General features: G+C 37.5%; 1 non-coding gene across 1 annotated transcript; it reads left to right on the forward strand.

Moving 5' to 3' along the window:
• The first annotated feature begins 3691 nt into the window (after positions 1-3691).
• On the forward strand, positions 3692-3798 carry LOC113776624. Its single transcript, XR_003469113.1, has one exon. It is a non-coding gene; the product is annotated as a small nucleolar RNA R71 (small nucleolar RNA).
• Positions 3799-6255: the final 2457 nt, after the last annotated feature.

Raw genomic sequence — 6255 nt, forward strand, 5'->3', positions numbered from 1 at the left:
CTTGGTACATAGTTGGCCAATAAAATCCTGATTGCCATACCTTTGCCACAGTCTTTGAAGTACTGAAATGACCACCTGTTTCAAGGTTATGACAATGATATAAAACATTATGTACCTCATCTTCAGGAATACATCTACGTATCATACCATCGGCACAATGTCTGTATAGCAATGGTTCCTCCCAAAAGTAACTTTTTACGTCATGTAAGAATTTTTTCTTTTGATGATAATTAAATCCCTTTTGAATCTCTCCACTGACCAAGTAGTTAGCAAAATCTGCATGCCATGGAGAATTTCTAAGTGCTAGGACAAACTCATCCGGAAAATTCTCTTGAATTGGAACCTGATCTTTGATTGGGATATATTCCAAACGTGATAAATGATCTGCAACTAGATTCTTCGATCCCTTTTTGTCTTTTATCTCCACATCAAATTCCTGCAATAAAAGAATCCACCGAATTAGTCTAGGTTTTGCATCCTTCTTATGCAGCAAATAAGAGCTGAATGGTCCGTTTATATAATGACTTTAGATCCTACTAAATAGGATCTAAATTTGTCCAAAGCAAATATCACTGCCAATAGCTCTTTTTCTGTCGTTGCATAATTGAGTTGAGCCTCATTTAGCAACTTGCTAGCATAGTAAATGACGTGCAATCGTCCTTCTTTCTTTTGTCCCAAAACTGCTCCAACTGCATAATCACTTGCATCACACATCAATTCAAATGGTATTGACCAATCGGGTGAAGTTATAATTGGGGCCGAAATCAATTCCTTCTTCAACCTTTCAAATGCAACCAAACAATTGTCATCAAATTGAAAAGGAGAATCTTTACATAATAAATCACATAATGGCTTTACTATTTTAGAAAAATCTTTAATAAAACGTCTATAAAAGCCAGCATGTCCTAAAAAACTCCTTATCCCCTTGACATTGCTTGGGGGTGGCAATTTTTCGATGACTTCTATTTTGGCTTGATCCACCTCAATTCCCTTGGAGGAAATCTTGTGTCCTAAGACAATTCCTTCTTTTACCATAAAATGACATTTCTCCCAATTCAGTACAAGATTTGTTTCCTCGCATCTCTGCAAAATTAATTCCAAATTATGAAGACACTGATCAAAAGATGAACCATACACAGAAAAATCATCCATAAATATCTCCATAATTTTCTCAATATAATCAGAAAAAATAGCCATCATGCATCGTTGAAAAGTTGCAGGAGCATTGCATAAACCAAATGGCATTCTTCTAAAGGCAAAAGTGCCATAAGGACATGTAAATGTGGTCTTTTCTTGATCCTCTGGAGCTATAGCTATTTGATTATATCCTGAAAAACCATCAAGAAAACAGTAAAATTCATATCCAGCTATTCGCTCCAATAATTGATCAAGAAATGGTAGGGGAAAATGATCTTTTCTTGTTACCGTATTTAACTTACGATAATCAATACACACTCTCCACCCTACCACAAGTCTAGATGGAATTAATTCATCATTTTTACCCACGATTGTAGTCATTCCACCCTTCTTTGGTACCACATGAATTGGACTAATCCAAACACTATCGGAGATAGGAAAAACTATACCTGCGTCAAGCCATTTAAGAATTTCATTTCTTACCACCTCTTTCATGTTTGGATTGAGTCTTCTTTGTGTTTCCACCACTGGTTTGCAATTGTCCTCCAATAAAATTCGATGCATGCATATAGAAGGACTTATACCTTTAATGTCTGAAATTGTCCATCCAATTGCCTTCTTACACCTTCTTAGAACTCTTAGCAACTTTGCACACTGTTCATCATCAAGGTCAGCACTAACAATTACAGGTAAAGTTTTATTTTCTCCAAGAAATTCATACCTTAGATGAGTCGGAAGTGGCTTGAGCTCTAACCTTGGAGGTTCAATTTCTGAAGGTTGTGAAAACCCTTTTCCTTGGCCAAGACTTTCATACAAATTACCCCTTTTATAAGGTGCTTGAAAATCCAAGTACTTGGCCAATTCTTCAATTTCTTCACAAACATCTTCTTGCTTACCTAAACTCATTAAACAATGCTCAAGAGGATCTAAGTCAAGGTTGACTTGACTCATCTCTTGGGTTAGTTTATCAATTGTGCCAATAGAATAAGCATGATCGGTAAAAGAAGGGTATTTTTCCATTTCATTCAAATTAAATTCTACTTCTTCTTCACCTACTTGAAACTTAAGCTTGCCATTTTTTACATCAATAATAGTACCTGCAGTAGCTAGAAATGGTCTACCTAGAATAATTGGCATAGATATATCTTCTTCCATATCTAATACCACAAAATCCACTGGAATGATAAATTTTTGAACTTTTATCAATACATTCTCCAACACTCCCAATGGATATCTAATAGACCGATCCGCTAGTTGCAAAGTAATATTTGTGCGTTTAAGCTCATGCAAACCCAATTGTCTAGCCACCGTTAAAGGTATTAATGATACACTAGCACCAAGATCACACAATGCTTTAGAAAAATCAACGTTACCTATGGTGCAAGGTATAGAAAAACTCCCTGGATCCTTCAACTTCGGTGGTAGCTTATTTTGAATAATTGCACTACATTCCTCCGTTAATGCTATTGTTTCGCAGTCTTCCAACTTTCTTTTTCTAGTCATGATTTCCTTGAGAAATTTCGCATAAGACGGAATCTGCAAAATAGCATCGGCAAAAGGAATGTTAATGTGCAATTGTTTGAAAAGTTTAACAAATTTTTCAAAATCTTTATCAAACTTATTTTGCTTTAATCTTTGTGGAAATGGAACCGCAGGGGGTATTGGAATGGTAGTGGAAGATGATGGTTGCTTTTCTCTTGGATTCTCCCGACTATTTTCCTCCACAATCGCCTCTTGGTTCCTCTGCTTTTCTTCTTGTTTTTCATTCTCATCCTTCTCAACTTCCTTCACTGGAGGATCTTCTAATTGTTTACCACTACGAAGAGTAATGGCTTTCACATGCTCCTTAGGATTGACCTCTGTTTTGCTAGGTAATTCTCCTTGATTTCGATTATTCAAAGAACTAGCAATTTGACCAATTTGGACCTCTACATTCCTGTACATTGTAGTGAGTTGGTCCAACCTTCCTTCTACTCGCTCAAATCTGTCCGAGGTAACTTTTGCAAGCTTTTCCACTGCCATCTCCCAACCAGATTTAGTTTCAGCTTGTTGTTGCCTTGATTGAAATCCCGGTGGATTGGTTGGCCTTGGTTGATTTCCTTGATCCTTCCATCCAAAGTTTGGATGATTTCTCCACCCCGGATTGTAAGTATTTGAGTAGGGGTTATTTTGAGCATTACGATTGTAATTATTGACGAATTGTACCTGTTCAGAATCAACACACTCATTAGTATCATGTTCACCTCCACATACAGAACAGCATGCTACATGTGCATTAGATGAGCTTGGACCTTGTCTACTTAGCAATTTCATCACATTATTCATTTGAGCACTCAGCATATTAAGAGTGTCCATTTCTATCATACCTGCGTGACGTCTTGCATTACCTCTCTCATTGGCCCATTGGTAGTTATTTGCTGCCATTTCTTCTATCAAATTATGAGCTTCTTGGGGTGTTTTACCCATTAAAGCTCCACCTGCAGCTGCATCGATCATAGTTTTAGTAGAAAAAACTAAACCATTATAGAAGGTTTGTATGATTAACCACTCCGGCAGTCCATGATGTGGATATTTCCGAAGCAGATCTCTAAACCTTTCCCATGCCTCATATAATGATTCACCTTCTAATTGGCTAAAACTAGTGATATCCATTCTAAGCTTAGCAGTCTTACTTGGTGGAAAATACTTATTTAAGAATGCTCTTGATAATTCATCCCATCCAGTGAAAGTATTGGGAGCATGAGAGTGTAGCCAAAGTTTGGCCTTATCTCTCAATGAAAATGGGAACAATCTTAGCCTTATAGCATCATCACTAACTCCATTCATTTTAATTGTATCACAAATTTCCAAGAATGTAGCTAAGTGTGTATTAGGATCTTCTACTGCATTACCTCCAAATTGAGATTGTTGAACCATTTGGATAAGTGATGGTTTAATCTCAAAGTTGTTAGCATTTACCGCAGGCCTTGCTATGCTCGTTTGTGAACCTTGTGTTCCCGGTATAGTAAAATCTCGCAGAACTCGCCTATTTAGGTCATTTTCAGCCATTTCTTCTTCAAATGGTAATTCTATCAAGATATCTTCTATTGGCTGCCAAACCTCTTGTTCCTCTTGATGCAGTGTATTCCTCCTTTGTCTCCGCAATGTTCTTTCAATTTCAGGATCAAAATGTCCAACTTCTCTATTTGATCGGTGCATGCACTACAAATAAAAATAAGAGAAATTTTTGTAGTTTTAATTCAACAACTTGGATAAAAACAATGAAAATGTCTAAATTAATAGAGATGACTAGGCCCTAATATTGCCGCTCCCCGGCAACGGCGCCAAAAACTTGACGGGCGCAGGGTATACATATCAATTTTGCCTCATTCTAATCAAGTTTTACATTTATAAACTCCTAAACACCCCACACGCGATTTATCGCAAGTATACGAATCGTGAGCGAGTATAGGGTATTAAGGGTCGATCCCACAAGAAAGATTGCAATTACCGGTACTACTAAAGCTTCTCTATTATTTAGACTATCAATGAATTATAACAAATTTTACCTACTCAAATTATACAAAATAGCAAATAAAAGCTCCTTAGGTTGTGGTATCCCTAACTACTCATGCAAGTGCTATATTTGGATCATTAATTACTACATTTAGGCTAATTATGGTGTAATTTCCTTATGCATTTGAATCCTACTTTCGTAGTGAATCAACTATACTCATAGCTAATCCATACCTATTTTCATGGTTATGAAATTAGCTACAAGTTCATTTCTTCAATGAAATTACATGAAATGAATCACTAAAAACCACATAAGTGCACCTCTACTTTCGTGAGTGTACTCCCTATGTTTAGCACTTCTTGAACTAGTGTTAAATCTCAATTTTCATTGCAGAAACAACACCTTAGATAATCACAATTAATGGTACCAGATTAATCATGATTTCAAGAGCTGAAGTGCTAAATAACTTGCTCAAATCATAGCAGTCAAATAACCAAATAATAAACACTAACAATTATAGAAAGTTCAACCAAACCCAAGGTATAAACTTTAGAAACACATATTGAACACAAAATCCAGAACTTGTATATTAACTCTCTTTTATTGCAGAAGCATGTGCCACCGATTTCTGTCCCTCAAAATAGCTGTAAAAGTTGTGAGAAAGGTAAAGAAAAACGGCTGTGCCACTTGCTGAGGAGAGAGACAGATCCGAGCCTCGGATCCGAGGAGTGATAATGGATCCGAGCTCGGATTATAGGATCCGAGGCCTTCCCATGATGGATCCGAGGTCGGATCGTCCTGACCTCGGATACACTCCGCCAGAAGTACAGACGAGGGGTCGGATCCCTCTTGTACACACGGATCCGAGCTCGGATCCGTGTTGAGCATTTTTCCAGTTTTTCACTTCTTCCCTTTTTCTACATTTTTGCTCCCACTTTCTTGTGTACTTTGTCCTCTGGATGACCCTGACATTTCTTTCAACTTGTGCATGAATTTCATACATCAATTACCTTCACAATTTCACAAAATTACGCATTAATCCACTCATTTATCAATTTCTTAACTCTTAAACAATATTTAAGCAATTATCACCAAAAGAGTTTAAATATGGCTTTAATCTTCTCAAAACATACCAAAAATTCATGCCAAATTCATACAAAATGTACGTTAAATATTCACTTATCATGTATCTCTCATTTTTACAGTGAAAAACATCACCAACATGATCGCTTTTTTTGGTATTGAGATTGCGAAAAGAAAGAGGAAGTCGGGAAGAGATACCTTGAGAAAACCCACCGCAAAGATTGCCCGAAGTGACACCTCGGGATCCACGGCGACTGTTTCCATCTTGGCTCCTATCACGATCGTCGACAACACAGAGGTCACAATGCCACACAAGCGAACACCTACCACTCTCGAGAAGCTCTCGGGCCCTGGAAAGGGGAAAGGATTAATGATTATGCAAGAAATCTCCTTACTTTGGTCGCAACACTCTGTCCCTCCTGTGTCCATCCCTGAGGGAAATACCACTCACCCCCAAGCATTTCTACCCGAACTAGGAGGTTAATGTCAATGATCAGGCTTCCTTTCCCTAAGTGGCCTGAAATTTGTGCTTGGCTTTG

Source organism: Coffea eugenioides, chromosome 6 (assembly GCF_003713205.1).
Source record: "Coffea eugenioides isolate CCC68of chromosome 6, Ceug_1.0, whole genome shotgun sequence".
Lineage (NCBI taxonomy): Eukaryota > Viridiplantae > Streptophyta > Magnoliopsida > Gentianales > Rubiaceae > Coffea > Coffea eugenioides.